The sequence below is a fragment of the Festucalex cinctus genome, chromosome 19, assembly GCF_051991245.1.
Source record: "Festucalex cinctus isolate MCC-2025b chromosome 19, RoL_Fcin_1.0, whole genome shotgun sequence".
Lineage (NCBI taxonomy): Eukaryota > Metazoa > Chordata > Actinopteri > Syngnathiformes > Syngnathidae > Festucalex > Festucalex cinctus.
In genome coordinates this window covers 13893820-13910174 of record NC_135429.1, presented here as the reverse complement: position 1 = coordinate 13910174, position 16355 = coordinate 13893820, and the positions used below count along the sequence as shown (strand labels likewise).

At 37.6% G+C, this 16355-nt stretch overlaps 1 long non-coding RNA gene across 1 annotated transcript; it reads right to left on the bottom strand.

Annotated features, from left to right (window-relative positions):
- Window positions 1-9346: 9346 nt before the first annotated feature.
- On the bottom strand, window positions 9347-15424 carry LOC144007071 (uncharacterized). Its single transcript, XR_013280060.1, has 3 exons — window positions 15309-15424; window positions 13449-13731; window positions 9347-9554 (listed from the first exon to the last, which is right to left on the bottom strand). It is a non-coding gene; the product is annotated as an uncharacterized LOC144007071 (long non-coding RNA).
- Between the last annotated feature and the right edge of the window lie 931 nt (window positions 15425-16355).

Genomic DNA, 16355 nt, shown 5'->3' with positions numbered 1-16355 from the left:
CCAGAGCCAGCGGGAGGTTCGCGACGGTCGCAGCGCCCGTCACTTGAACTCACTCGCCGAACCTAATGCTCACTCGTGTTTCTTATCGGTCTTTAATGCAGAAAAAAAGACACATAGAACGTTACACGCGAGCCTGAAATCACGTGCATTTCGCGTTAGTATAGCGCCGCAGTGACGTCTCGTTGTACGTACACCCCCTTGGCGGAGCCTCATCCTCTCTCTCCTCGGCGCATAGTTTCGGATTGACGGTTTTCCCGGAGGTTCCTTGTTGTCAGGTCACGTTGTGCCCCTCCGCCACCACTGCCCGGGCTTTCCCATGCACTAACCCGCAGCAGGGACACAACAGCGGGCCTTTCTGCCCGGATTGTCCGAAGGAACCGTTTGTAGTCGCTCTTAAAACAAGCACTCGCGTTGAATAAGAGCGTTTTATGGAGAAAGAAAACAAATTAGCGATTGGGTTCGCCCGAGTTGTTTTGGTGTGCTTCCGCCATTTGCTTTCTGGACGTAAAGGCATGATGACGTCCAAAGAGGGCATTTCAGATGGATTTTAAAGTCAACATTTAGGCATTTGTATCCTTTAGGATTTTAAAGTCAAAAAGAGAATTTGTTTAACCTGAAGATAGATAGATAGATAGATAGATTTACCATAGCGATAGATGTGCTCTGTCTATTGATAAATGTGCCCAATCTCTATGTATTGATAAATGCTCTCTATCAATAAGTGCTCTGTTTATCAATTAATGTGCTCTGTCTATTGATGAATGTGCTTTCTATCAAATGTACTGTCTCGATAAATGTGCTCTATCGATAAATGTAAGCTATGTATCAAGATAGATGTGATCTACCTACCTAGGTATTTAATTTTGGTAGAAAATCTGTACCAAAATTTATTTTTTTCCTCTTCAATATGTAAATTTCCCAGAGGGAGCCATCCCAAAGGGCTCAAGTCAAAGTCAAGTCTAAGTTTAAGTCTAACACATATTACAAGCATTTTTTTTTCACCAAATCCCTTATTACAGGAACATAAACCATAATTGTAAATGTATGAGATGCATATATATTTATATACTTTCCACAGTCATAACCGCCCTCTGCCTCGGAGGAACAATGATGTGGTTGGCAGTGAAAATTAATTAGTTTGGCAACTCTGTCAGTCAAAACTGTTGTGTTTAATAAAACTCTTCTATTGTACTCCAAGATGTTATGTAAGCATACCCAATGTTGTATATGGTGATCAGGTACCAAAACTATTGTCTGCTATGAAAATATAGCAGTAAGTTCAGCCATGTCATTGCTCTGAACATTTCAATATTTCTTTGTGGCAAAAAAAGAAAAAGAAAAAAAAGAAGTTATTTACGAATTTTTGCAACCTCGAACTAACCGTAATGAAAAAACTATATTCGCTTCCTATACACCTTCACAAGGGTTCACTGCTCAGTAAGATACGGACTTTAAGGTCACAGGTCAGCTCGATACCATCCCGGTAAGAGGTAGAAAACCTGGACTGCTTGCAGGCACATCACAGGGCACATATAGACAAAACACTCACATCCACACCAATGTCAAGATTTATCCTAAAATATAAGTTAGACTCCTAGCAGACAATAGGAGGCAATGGCTAACATGCAAACTTTGCTTCACCCCCCCCCCCAAATAGAAAGAGAGTCTAGGACTAAAAACACTCGACCAGTGTGCCGGCCCCCTTTTGCGTCATGACGTAATGTTTTTATTTTCATCCTCTGCCAGTATTCCTTGCTTTATGCCCACCGTGAGTTGGCCTGGCTATGACACATCACAGAACTGTAAAGGTCAGACTATTTTTTGCTGAACAGTATGGGGTTCTTGTGAAATGGGTGTAAATATAGTAAATAGATTTAACACATCCTTAACCACAGTGGCTGTTTTTTTGTTTTCATTTATGAATCAAAAGAACTTAGGATGGGCTACATGTAATACCACTATTTAGACCATGTTATTCAAATAAAGATCATTTGAGACTTGTATTGTTATTTTTCATACTCTAGTTGCGAGCAATCCAAACGCAAAGCAAGCGTACCGCGGCAAGGCATTACCATTAATAAGTGATTGTGTGACAGCCACCCACTGTCGCATTACAGGCTTCCTGCAGACTGCAGAGTGGGACTCCTGGCTCACTTTGCACTTTATGACTCACCTGCTTCAGCTACCACGACTTGAAATAGCTCATTTGAATGGAGAAACTTTTTCTTTTTTTTCCCCCCTTCCCCCCAAGCGTTGCAACAAGGTTGTCTTTGTACTGTGAGATCGAAACATGGATGCTGATTTTTATTATGTAAGTCCTAATGAGGGGCGTCGACCTCAAATATGATCAAATATCATCATCTAATACGACAACGGTTTTTGCAGAGTTTTGTCGGTTACGAAAACTGAGCACCCCCCCCCCCCTCTGTCTGCACGCCCACATCATAATGGAGATGTATTTATCACTTTCAATGCTGAAAGAAAAGTACTATGAACAAGATAGAAGAGTGCAATATGGGGGGAAGGGGGTGGGGTGTCCAAACTTTTTCATTTGAGGGCCACATCCAGAAAATCCGAAGGACACAAGGGCCACATAATGTTATGAAGAGAAATTGTGTTTAGTCCTAAAAATTGTACAAATAATTTATTGATGCTTTTGCATATTTAGGAAAATGCTACAGTATATAAACCAATTTATTTGTAATATGGCAGTAGGGTTATTATAGTTTTGGAATTTTTCATTTTAGTTTTTATTTTGTTTTGAGTTTTGTTTTCTTAAATTTAGTTAGTTTTAATTATTTTCAGGGTGGTTCTGTTAGTTTTTTTTAATTAGTTTTAGTTCTTTAATAAATGCTTAGTTTTAGTTTAGTTAGCCTCAGTCTTTTTTTTTTTTTTTTTTAAATGTGTATTACTCGCACGCAACATTTAAAAAAAACACCATAGGCGTGACGTTATTATTCCGGTTTATATTAACTCTTTGACCGCCAAAAATGTTTCATAACGATTAGTAAAATCATGATGTATGCCGCCATAAACGTTAAATCATCCCCAAAGGCTCATGCATTAAATTAATTACCAAAGACTAAAACGAAGGACATTTTTGCTATAATTCTAGTTTTATTTTAGTTAGTTTTGTAAACATAAAATGTTGTTTCAGTTAGTTTTCTTTTTTTTTTAAAGCATCTTCGTTTTTTTTTCCCGTTAGTTTTAGTTAACAAAAATAACATTTAATAGCACCTGTGTTTTTTCACACCTTCCCTTCTTACTTTGACCATCTCCAAACATTTTTGTTTTTATTTTATTTGAACTGAGTCAAATACCATGTTTAGCATATGTCGCGGGCCACTAAAAAATGGACAGCGGGCCGCAAATGGCACCCGGGCCATAGTTTGGACACCCCTGCTTTAAAACAAACACCAGAAGCCCCAGAATTGAAACCTGTGGAACGTCATGTGTTCGTTATACATCGTCACCCTCTTCAAATAATTGTCTTTATAAAAATTGTCTTTTTTTTTTTTTTGCCTGATGGTTCACATATCTTCCTCTCTTCCCGCAGTACAAACTTGAAAAATATTTTCTTGACCGAAAAAAAAAAAAAAAAAAAGTCCCAAACTTGATTCGGCCCGTTCTCAATGTAATAATATCATAAGTGTGAAGACGGGGACTTTCTCTGCTGCATCACAGTGAGTAACTGACAGTCATGCTAATAATATCCCGAAGAACATAAGCGAAGCTGCCCAGCAGAACAAACAGCCACTTGTGTGGGGGAGGGAATGTGATCATAATTTATGTCGTGTTCATTAGAGGTCTGGTGCATTTTTTTAAACTCAAGAATATAAATATAAATATCTAAAAATGTATAAAAATACATAAACGAGAGGCACAAGTCTCCGCCAAAAAAAAAAAAGTCTAACCAGTGATGATATTTCTCATTATTATCATTGATTTGTGAGGGTACGTCAACTGTTATTCATACAATTTGTATTGCTAAAGAATGATTGGGTTAACTAGCGAGAAAAGCGACACCAAGTGAAAACTTGAATTGAACTGAAGCGTTAAAGCCAATTTTTGGTTTCCATCCATGCTGTGGGGGAACACGTTGCTGGATGCCTTGTTTTCACAACACCATATGACGTTACATAACTGAGGCTGTTGCCTTGGTAATGCTCAAGACTCCTCCCTCGAGTCAACCCCTCAAATACACACATGTTGACGCACGGGCATCAGTGCATTCTACATGGCTGGGGAGCTTTGGGAAAGAAACTCTTAACCTTGCAAACTGTTGAAAAAACAAAAACAAAAAAAACAGGAAGGAGCCATAGCTGGGACAACTGCCGATACCTGTCTTTATACAGGGTGTTCCAAAATGGTTGACCCCATTTCTAAATGCCCATATCTCGGAAACTACTTGATGGATCTTAATGAAGCTAAATACACTTTATATTGAAGGTCATAAGTTTTATTGGTTAAACTTACAAAGAAAAGTACAAATATTTGTTGATTCTATGACAGATTTTCATAAATGTTCAACACCAAGTGGCAGGTTATATTTTGGAATTACAGCCCAAGCGCTTTTTAGGACGTTCAGACCTTCCTTTCCTGTGTTTTGTTTAAGCTCAATGTTACACACAAAAACTTGAAACGTTTCTACATAAGCTGTGAAAATTTGAGGTCATTCCAACGAAAATTGTCAAAATTATTGGCTTACAAAATGGGGTCAACCATTCTGTATTATAGTATCGGTACTCGCAATGGATACTAGTATTGGACCCCCTCGTGTGGCCGTTTTTTTACTATCAGGAACTACACATTAGAAGAATAGAACACTGCCATTAATTTCATGCACTTTAAAATGCAATGCAGTATTACAATATATAGGTCTCTCTTTAAAATTAAACAGTAGAACCCATTTTTTTGGCTGGGTTTAAATCGAATAATCAATATCAAATTGATTTTCCTTTTCCCTGATATCGATTCATAAAACCATGAATCAATTATTTTAATCTCTTTTTTCCTTATGAATTCATAAGAAAATTAATTTTAAAGGCCTTTTTTGTGTCTTACTGTTTTGTTTTGTTTTTTAATTTACTGTTCACATGAATTTAAAAGTACATGTATTTTCTTATATTTATGAATGACCTGTCTTATTGCACTTTAAGACAATACAGAATCTTTTTAATTTATATTTACAGTTATTGAATTAAAATGCTTTTGTAATACACTTTCATGCAAAATTAAAATTAATCCTATTAGTCGATTAATCAATAGGTTAATCGATTCTAAAAATATTCGATAGTAGGGATGTAATGATATCCAAACAACATGATACGATATCATGATATGAAGGTCACGATATGATAATTATCACGTTATTGTGGGGGTGTCGGCGATATTTAAATAAGATCACAATATGATAAAAAAAAAAAAAAAAAGAGCTCATACTAAAAAAAACACTATTGTGCTTTTGTACATAACAGCAATGCATATAAACCACCTACAATCTCTAATAACAGTGAGGCTCTTACTTCCTATTGCAAGCACACATTGATCGCTTCACAAGCAAATTAGGTTCCCCTTCATCTGACAATTAGCATAGATTTTGAACATAGAAGGCCAAAACATCCCTAATGAAAATTAAATTGCACTAATAAACTAGCCACTAGAGGATGCTAGAACTGCACAAAAGGAAATCAACCTAACTTTTTTAACAGATGTATTTCTTTTAAATATTGTGAACATGACGACTACGATATTGTGGCAGTTTTAATATCACGATATTGCCCTTATCGTTACATCCCTATTCGATAGTGACAGCACTAAAAGCGTTAGACTGAAAACGTACCACAAATTTATGATTAATCTAAAAAATACTTAACTCAAAAAAATTTGTTTTTTGTTTCAACAAGATGGTCTTGGTTGAACGTCAAAACTATCTCGACAAATTAAACATCTGATCTGGATGTATTTTAACAAGCCACTTGATCCAATTGCACTTAAGAGCATCTTCCGCCATTGTTCAGTACTTAATGTGGTATTTGGGGTTGAATGAGTGGAGCAGAAATGGAAGCACTTTACCAACTGCACCAAGTGGAACAATCTGGTGCCCAGCACAAAGAAAAATCACTTTTTCCCCCCCAATGCCAACCTTAAATGCAGTATTTCTCGGAAAAAAACGGAGCTGAGGTAATTCCATTTGACCAAAGTGGTTCATTCCAGACATTCAAAGTATGCTTGCTTTTAGGAAAGAAAAAAAAAAAAAAAACGATTCCCTTTATGTCAGTGTCCCCAGTTGACCCATATCTACCCATTCATTTTCTATAGCCTCATTATGACCACGGATGGTCACCAGCTCATGACCAGGCACATATAAACAAACCATTCGCACTCAGATTCAAACATATAGGGTCAATTTACAGTCTAAAAGCAACGTACAGTACAAACAGTTTACATCAGTGGTGTCCAAACTACGGCCCTCCGTCCATTTTTCGGTGGCCTGCGACATATGCTAAAAATGGCATTTGACTCAGTTCAAATAAAATATACAAAACAAAAATGTTTGGAGATGGTCAAAGTAAGAAGGGAGGGTATCGAAAAACAGGTGCCATTAAAAGGTTATTTTAGTTCACTAAAACTAATGAAAGAAGTAAAACTAAAATTCAAAAAACAATATTGTTACCGAAATACAATAAAAACGAAAATTCTTTTTAAAAAAACGAAAACTAACTGAAACTGGATTTTATGTTTACAAAACTAACTAAAACTAACTATAATTATAGCAAACATGTTCTTTGTTTAAGTCTTTAGTAATTAATTGTTGGCATGAGCCTTTGGAGATGATTTTAAATGTGATTTTTAGTAGATTTATTTTTATATCAACCGGAATAATGACGTTTGAAAGTATGTCACACAGAAGTGACATCATCTTGCAGCAGCCAATAGAAACGCACCTTCAGATGACGTTGCTCCCATGGTGTTTTTTAAATATTGCGCACAAGTAATACACATAAAAAAAATAAAACAAATACTAATACTGAAACTAACAAACTAAACTAAAACTAAGCATTTTTTTCAAGAACTAAGCTAATAAAAACTAACTAAAGTGAAAAATTCCAAAACTATAATAACCCTACTACCATATTACAAATAAATTGGTTTATACTGTAAAAAAATTTCTAAATATTGTTGGGATTATTATGTATATATTATTCCATATTTTCACTTTTATTACATAGAGTTAATTGTAAAGCATGTATTCAACCTAAGGTCATCTGGAATTTGGGAATGAAGAACTCCACACCAGGACAATAGACAGCCTTCAAGGATTAGTGATCGTAAAAGTTTTATGGTTAAAGGATGTCTCCTGTGTTTATGACTGTTGTATTTGTGATGTCACAACGCTGCTATTTCTCCGCCTCCTTTTGTGACCATTTGTTAGCGAACTCCATTAAAAAGACAAGAAATGTGAATGTGTGTCAGAGTGGGCCAGAGGATTGCGACCAGCACACATCTCTCGCTCATCTCTCCTTGTACAAGAAAGGCCTTGTTTTCTCATTTTAATGTCTGTCTCCTCATTTGTGCAGTTTAAAAATGTCAGATGGTGTTTAAACCTGACAAATATGCAAAAGCACAAATAAATTATTTGTACAATTTTTAGGACTAAAAAAAATTGTTCTCTTCATAACATTATATGGCCCTTCTGATTTTCTGTATGTGGCCCTCAAATGAAAAAGTTTGGACACCCCTGGTTTACATCTTTAGCATTTGCTGCCATTCAGGAATGCCACTAAGCCTGCATATGCATTTGTGAGTCAAAACTGATGATATCTCATCATCATCATCGTCACAGAATGGGACGGATGAGGGAGAGGAGGCAGGGATTGCTCCTCAAGCAGGAAGAGTGCTTTTATTTTTTTTAGGAGCAGCCTCCTTTAGTGTCAACATTTCCAGTGACGTGACCACAGGGAGGAAAATTCCTGCAGTTGGGAAGGCCTGGCTTTGCTAATAAGGGAAAATGCTTAGATGACAAGAGCCCGTTGGCACGCCATTTTTCAGATGAGTGGACGGAGCAAAAAGGAAATCATTTTGAATCCGATTGGAAAAACACAAAGTTGCATTTAATGTGTCGAAATGACAAATGTACTATGATGGTCTTGATGTTTTGGAGTTTTAACTAGCTGAGAGGTGCATTAAAAAATGCATAGTGATCATAAAATACCAACTCAGATTAGATTGGTTAGTATAAATCAACATAACACGATGTGATGCAATGCTATTATAAATTGATTTCTACGCCAGAGCTCTTCCTGTAGCAAATCTTTCTCCATAGGTTTAAATTAGTTCTTAACTCAGTCAACCCCCAAAACATATAAATATGTTTTTTTTAATACGGTTTTTTAATACTTTGTCCTTCACTCCCAAAAAACGTAGTTATACGTTTTTGTTATGATTATTATATATTTTTTTATACTGTAGCATACAGAAGGCTTTGTTGCAGCTTCTGATCTGAAGAGGTTGCTTAAAGCAAATGTAGTTATTACAAAAAAACGGCCAATAGATGGCAGCAGAGTATAAGAGATCAGCCAGGACCATGTTGCAACAAGCTCTTTTTGCCAGTGTTTTCAACAGGTTGGTGAATAATAATGAAACTTAGCTATATTCTAAAGCTAATTGCTGCTAAACGTAAACAGATAAATATACTTTTTTTTCCTGATGAAAGAGGAGACTCGAATCTTTCTTTTGGTAGGTTCCATGTTTTTATAGCAATGGAACACAATATTCTGTGGGCCTTGCGAAATCAGTCAGTAAACCCAGTAAAACAGCCGAGAATGAAGGGGTTTGCTTCAGTGAAAATGGCTGGGAGTGAATGAGTTAATTATTTCTTTGTCCACCATACATCCTCCAGATATAAGAAAAAGCTAAAAAAAAAAAAAACTCTTTGCAGACAGCGCCACTGCCACCTACTGTAGTAGACGTGCAATTATGCTTTATTCTCATACATTAAAAATAAGGCACTTAAAAACTTAAATATATCGCGACTAATCAGTGAAAGTTTTCAATATAGCTCTTGTGTTGGATGTTATTATATTCTGTGGGTGTCCCTAATGATGCATCCAGAGAGTTTAAACCCAGATCATGAATTCATGTAAAGTCTTCATAAAAGTATCAAGTCTTTCTGCTTGTTTACATTTTAAAAGCCTGGAAAACATTTGCAGGAAAGGAAAAATCCCATCAGCTGCATTGTTTCTACTTTAAGACCTTCAACTGGAAAAAGAAAATAGGAGGAGGGAAGTCGCAAGAAAAAAAAAAAAAACACTGGGTTATTTGGAAAAATACCGTATTAGTCGGGGAGTCGAGGAGAGGAGGAGTCGGAAGCAGCTCCCCTGGTGCTTCATCCATCAGCTGATTTATGAGTTACATGCAGCACTTCATAACCTTCTCTGGTCCCCGTGTGCTCAGGCTCTGGGGAACATCATGGCAGCGCGCAGCCCGAGGCTGAGAGGAGAGAGACTTGAGGCCGGCCTTGCATAAGGAGCTTGCCTCACTGTTCTTGTGTGCTGCAAACCAAACACAAAACAATTGGAGTTTTAGATCTTACGCATTATTTGTAGCAGCTGTACCATCACATAACACACAGCAAATTAATTCTAAAGAGTTTTGCGCCCCCTGTGGACAAAATAGAAATATATTGCACCTGACCTTGGACTTAATCCAGATTCTTTCATTTCCTTAGAAGTGTCTTAATTATCGGTAGCAAAATAGCCATAAACTGGAAATTTAATTAGCTTATATTTTGCACTATGAGTTATCTGAGTTATCTGTTATATGAGTTATCTATGAGTTATTTTGTCTTATTGCTGAGCACATTATAGAAACAAAATACATTATAACTGAAAAAAAAAGTGTGTTTAAAAACACATTACGCAACTTGCTGTCGACTGAAAATGACATCACAAGGGCTTCAGGTAACCAATCACAACTCACCGATTTTCTGGCTTTGGTCATGTGACATTCACAAGCTGAGTTGTGATTGGTTACCTGAGCCCTTGTGATGTCATTTTCAGTTGACAGCAAGTTGCAAAATATGTTTTTAAAAGGTACTAAATGTACATGAAAAATAATGAAAGTATCAAATTTATTATAGGAAAAATATTAATGTTTGACTGCCAAAAATAGCTAAGTAAAGTATCCCTTTAAAAAAAAGTTTGTGTTTACTTAACCTTCAAGCAGCAAAATCCACCCGTCTTCATCCATCTCAGGGGCGGCCATTTTGCCACTTACTGTTGACTCAAAATAACATCATGATTGCTCATTGCTCAGGGAACGACCAATCACGGCTCACCTGTTTTCTGAGTTTGGTCATGTGATGCTCGTAAGTTGAGCCGTGATTGGTCGTTACCTGATGAGCAAACTGTGATGTCAGTTGACAGCAAATTGCAAAATGGCTGCCCCCTGAGATAGCCATTTAAAAAAAAAAAAAAAAAAAAAAAAGGTGAATTGTGCTGCTTTATTCATATTCCACAATCACAATATTAATCAGAATAATGTATTTAGACCAATGGTGGCGCATAGAACATACTGTAAAGACCACTTTGGGACATCATGTCATCTGCCAACAGCTCAGTGCCGTCAAGTTTCGGAACGACCTCCGACCTCACACTTCCCCCACTCCACCTAACGGATTTAACACTCAAGTCACACTCTCCAGAGGTGTGATGGAAATCCCACCAAAAATAAGTGATGCGTTCGGGGGCTCTCTGTGGTACAAGACCTACCCCTGACTTCAGTCCCCACATCCATGAATTAAACATGCCTCGCGTCACACCTCCCACGCAGGCTTATGTAATGTCAGCCGCGCGTGTGGAAGCGTATGCATGTGCGCGTGTCGACGTGGATTTATTTATAACCAGACTGGGATTGAGGGAAGGGTGACTCATTCTATTTGCTCTTTATTTTTACCCCACTATCTTGCCACCCCCACACACATCCTATCTCTGGGAAGGAAACATAAATGACTTTCACCGATGTGCAAAGTTGCTTTACAACTTTAGATGATGCCCAATTTATACAGATCGTCCATTTTGCATCGATCAATTAATTGACGGGGAACCAATCACTCTTGGATGCATAACAGGAATACTGCAGTACGATCTTAAAATACACAGATATGTTTGTGTTTTTTAAATTATTGTTGCAAGGTAGAATTGATGTTTTATTGGACATTAGGGATGTAACGATATCCAAACATCACGATACGATATCACGATAAGAAGGTCACGATACGATAATTATCACGATATTGTGGGAGGGTTGGCGATATTTAAAAAAGATCACAATATTGTTTAAAAAAAAAGAAAAAAAAGAGCTCATACTAAAAAAAAAACGCACAATATTGTGCTTTTGTACATAACAGCAATGCGTATAAACCACCTACAATCTCTAATAACAATATTGAGGCTCTTCCTTCCTAATGCAAGCACACATTGATCGCTTCACAAGCAAACTAGGTTCCCCTTCATCTGACGATTAGCATAGATTTTAAACATAGAAAGCCAAAACATCCCTAATGAAAATGAAATTGCACTAATAAACTAGCCACTAGAGGGTGTTAGAACTGCACAAAGGGAAATCAACATTACTTTTTTTTTTTTAACAGATGTGTTCCTTTTAAATATTGTGAACATGACGACGATATTGTGACAGTTTTAATATCACGATATTGCCTTTATGGTTACATTCCTATTAGTAGGAACACTCTATTAAGTTTTATTACATAACACTACACCTGCTAAGTGCTGTTATCCGGTGCTGAGCAACCTGTGGACTCTGCCAGCCATCACTTGCCACATTCTTGCTCACTACAACTTAGCTAAAGCGTTACGTACTTCCAAAGCAACATTTGGGGAAAGGTCACCATTGGCAGCCAGCAGACTGAAAGTAATGGCTGAGATGAAAGTGCCCGTATCCATCACCTGGTTCACTGAAAGCGGCGGGACGGCTGGCGCGCACAAATGAGCGGCGACGTCTCAGCGGTGGCTTGTTACCGCCACCGACCTCGATGTGCTCCATCAAAATGTCAGGCCCCGGGCCAGGGGAGGGGCCGTCGAGATCGGGGGGCCGCCAGGTCGGCATGGGGGGGTTTCGAAAGAGCCGTCATTGTCTCCCCCCCCCCCCGTTTTGAAAAAGGCCAACGTGCCTTTCCGTAGCATTTAGCCTGACATCCAAGCGTTATATAACTGTTCTGGCGTACTATGTCGGGTTTTGACGTGTTCACTGTGAATCCATTATTGATGAACAAGAAGCTTTTTTTTTTTTTTTATATCACAACTCATCTGGATCAAGAAAGCCCCAGACGCCTCACAGTTACAACCGACACAAACACATTACATAAGAGCGCGGCAGAGTGCAAAAAGGAAGAAATCCTTTGGACCTGTGACTTTAAAAGTAGTCGACAACTCGCTGCATGCGGCGTGATGCTATCTGGGCTCTGGACACAAGGCCAGCCTTATCGCGCCAACGTTCAAATGCGTCTGCGCCACCCTCTGTGACTTAGATCGAAGATTCTTATCGCAGAATCGTCGTACTTTCATCCCTTGAAAGGGAAATGGAAGCCTTGTTTCACCAAGAAGGGAACAAAGGGAAAAGCAATTCATTCTACAGACAAAGGATATTTCTCCAGCGTTTTTGCCAAAGTTTGACAAGTAGAGACTCAAAGTTAGCAGGTGTGCTAGCATTCAGGATATACAATACTTTTAATTATCCAGAGTATGTCATATGGTGTTCCACAAGGTTCTGTATTGGGGCCCATACTGTTCTCATTATATTTACTGCCCTTGGGCTCCATCAGAAAACATGGGCTCTCTTTTCACTGCTATGCAGATGACAGTCAGATCTATGTCCCGCTTAGTAAAAAGGACGCTTTCTCATTGAGGCCTCCTTTGTCCTGTCTAGAAGAAAATAAAGCCTGGATGGCTTTAAATTTCTTGAACTTCAATGAAAAGAAAACAGAAGTTATGGTCTTTGGTCCCAGCGGCTCTTCTCATCCTGCAGACTTGGGTCCTCTGGCACACTATCTAAAGCCAACAGTCTCAAACCTGGGTGTCAAGATGGACAGTGACTAAAATGGACCGGCAAATTGCCGCTGTTGTCAAATCCAGCTTTTTTTCATCTTAGGCAGCTGGCTAAGGTGAAAAATCTCCTATCTCAGCAGCACTTAGAAAACAAATTTTGGATCTCATCAGACCGCATCTTTTACCCAAGATGCACAGCATATTGGAACTACAATCATTTATTTAAAAAAAAACAAATAACAAATGAGTGAAACAGAGTATTTGAGTTAACACCTGAATAACCATGAAATGGACATAGAATCTTTCATTTTAACACTTAATGTTCTGTGATATGACATAAGACAGCTATCTTCACACATTCTTTGCAAGATATTAAATTACCTGGCAGTGAGAGATGACTGTCATCACATTTTCTGTCCACATCTGCTCGAGATGCCAAGTTTCCCATTGTTGCAGCATATTGTTCATCCTGTGGAATGAGATCAGGTAATCGTAGTCCTCCTCCAGTTTTCTTCTTTTTCCTCAGGTCTTCCATCCTCTTCTTTGCATCCACTTTAACATCAAACTATGTTTTCTTCACCTGGGCCATGGTGCAGACTCCTGCACTGACAGCTTGTGTGATTGAAGCCCAGGTATACCTATTTTTTTTGGGCCATAAACACTCCTGTGAAAACAATTTAAAAAAAAAAAAAAAAAAAAGTCATTCTCTACATATAACATTACTTTCCATTGTTATTAATTTTTTGAGGGCGTCATCGCTCGAAACTTCAGGGTTTTTTTTTTTTTGCCAATGTCATTTTGATGCATCATTACTGAGAAATAGGGGCGTTGTTTCTGCAGGTTAACAAATCATGAGCACAAGCCCGATTAAGAGGAATTTTGATTCACCAACATAGGTGGAAATGATGGGACAAAATGGCCGTCGCGCATTTGTCATGATGGGGATTACACTAAACTTGTGTGCTTGGAGAGTATTTCGACGTATTTGTTAAAGAATGATACGGAGGCGTGGAATTGCCAAATTTCTAAACATTTTTGGTGTTTTGATTTTTGATTAATGTACTCGAGGGTATGTTCGAACGCTAAATGGTACAAATATAGCAAATTTTCCCATCATGCCACAGGGTATTGTGTATGCACACGTGATAAACATTTTTTTAAAGGGATACTTGACCCATGGAGCCATTTTCAGCAGTAAAAAGTTAATATTTTGTCTATAATTAATGTGGTAACTTCATGTACAATTAATACCTTTAAAAAGTATTTTTGCAGCTTGCTGTCGACTGATGATTACATCACATGTGCTGAGGAAGTAGGAAATGGCCAATCATGGCTCAGTTTGATGACCAAACCCAGAAAACCGGTGAGCCATGATTGGTCGTTACCTACTTCCTTAGCACAGGTGATGTCATCATCAGTCGACAGCAAGAGGAAAAAATAGTTTTTAAAAGGTATTAATTGCACATGAGAAATAATGAAGTTATGAAATTCATTCAGGAAAAAATATTAATTTTTCACTGCTGAAAATTGTTCAATGAGTCAAGTATCCCTTTAAGCATTTGGCCACATTATACTAATATGTTTGAAAATTAAGTTAATAAAAAAACGCATTGTTTAGTCATAATCATCATCTGTTATGATTTATTATTAGCTTTGACATTTTCCCCATAATTACGGGAAAATATTGCTATGTTTGTAGCAATTAGCCTACGAGTATAAACTAGTGCTTTAAAAGTTAGTGTTAACCCATTGATTAATCACAAAAAAATATCGCATTAATCATGTATTAACTCAGATTAATCACATTTTTTGACGGCCAATGATCCTTTAGCTTGATAGCGGATGGTTACTTTAACGGTAGCACAGGTTGTGTTTGAGCAATAAACGTAATGCATTCAAATAAATTATTCAATAAATGCTTATGTATGAGAGGATATTTGTTCTTGCCAAAATATTTGGGTAATGTTTTTCCCCCCATTTCAGATTATGCAAGTAACCGATTAGAAAAAGTCCAGGACGGGTGCGTGCAGTGGGTCAAAAAATGAGGAGGACATCCTCATTCCGTTTGGAATATGCAAGGGGTTATAATGAATCTCTCAAATCTATTTAAACAACAGTAAGTCGCCACTTTTATCTTCAGTTTACGTCAGTGCTGTGGAGCTCCAGTTGAGCAGACCGTGACAACCCTCAGTGCCTCAGGTGAATATGTGACTAATGTCTCGATTTACAAGAGATCATCACCTGCTTGCAACGGATATTGAGAGTCAAAGTGAGTGATGGGGTCTTTGTCCTGTACTTGCTGGAGGCTGAATCGCTGTGGGGTTCCCCGCTGGAGATGGACAGCCAGTCATCGGTGCGAGAGGAGATGCTGACCTCTTGTGGCTTTTATGGGGAACAACAACAAATTAAAAACGCTTCAGCCTCAATTGCCCACAACGATTCAATTCTCTCCGTGTGTTACTGTAAATGATATTATATCAATCAATTACCAGTCTGGTTGCCGTTGCTCACATTTCTTCCCTCAGTACAAAAACAAATCATGTTTGGCCGGTACATGGCGCTTTAGTGGGGGCTTCTACAACTTAATTCACCTCTAAAAGTGGACGTAAACTGAATAATATCCATTACAACATGTATGTGTGCCCACTGGTCTAAACACGGCATTCTCATTAATATTGCGTTATCGAAGGGAGCGGCCGTTTTGCTACTAAATTGCTGTCGACTGAAATAGACATTTCTTCAACCCGGGCAACTGCGACGTCATTTTAAGATGTGACGTCATTTTAAGTCGACACTTAAGTGGTTTAAAAACATTTATTTTGGCAGCAATTTTGAACCTGAAATCATAATTATTTTATTTTGTCACTGCTCTGTTTTTGTTTCAATTTTGGAGTGATGTTTTAAAGAGTTTATTTCCAATAATAAGACTAGACTAGTCAGTGCATAGGTTTTGTAAACGAAAATATATCACGAGCTATGCGATACAAATCTTTTTCTTATATTACTCTTGGGGAAATTTCATACACATAATTCACAATTTTTGAATTTAAAAACAAACAAAAAAATTATCCACACTTGTTAGTTTGTTTTTAGCGGGTTTATATGTTATATAGTATGTCTTGTAATAAATAAATAAATAAATAAAAGAAAAGTGAACGCACAGTCAAATTTTTGCTGTAACCACTGACAAAATTTAGTGTGTTTAAACGTTAACCTGTTTGTTATGGAGCTATGGCTGATAACTGTTTAAGAAAAAAAAATATTTAAAGAAATTTATGGCAATAATTT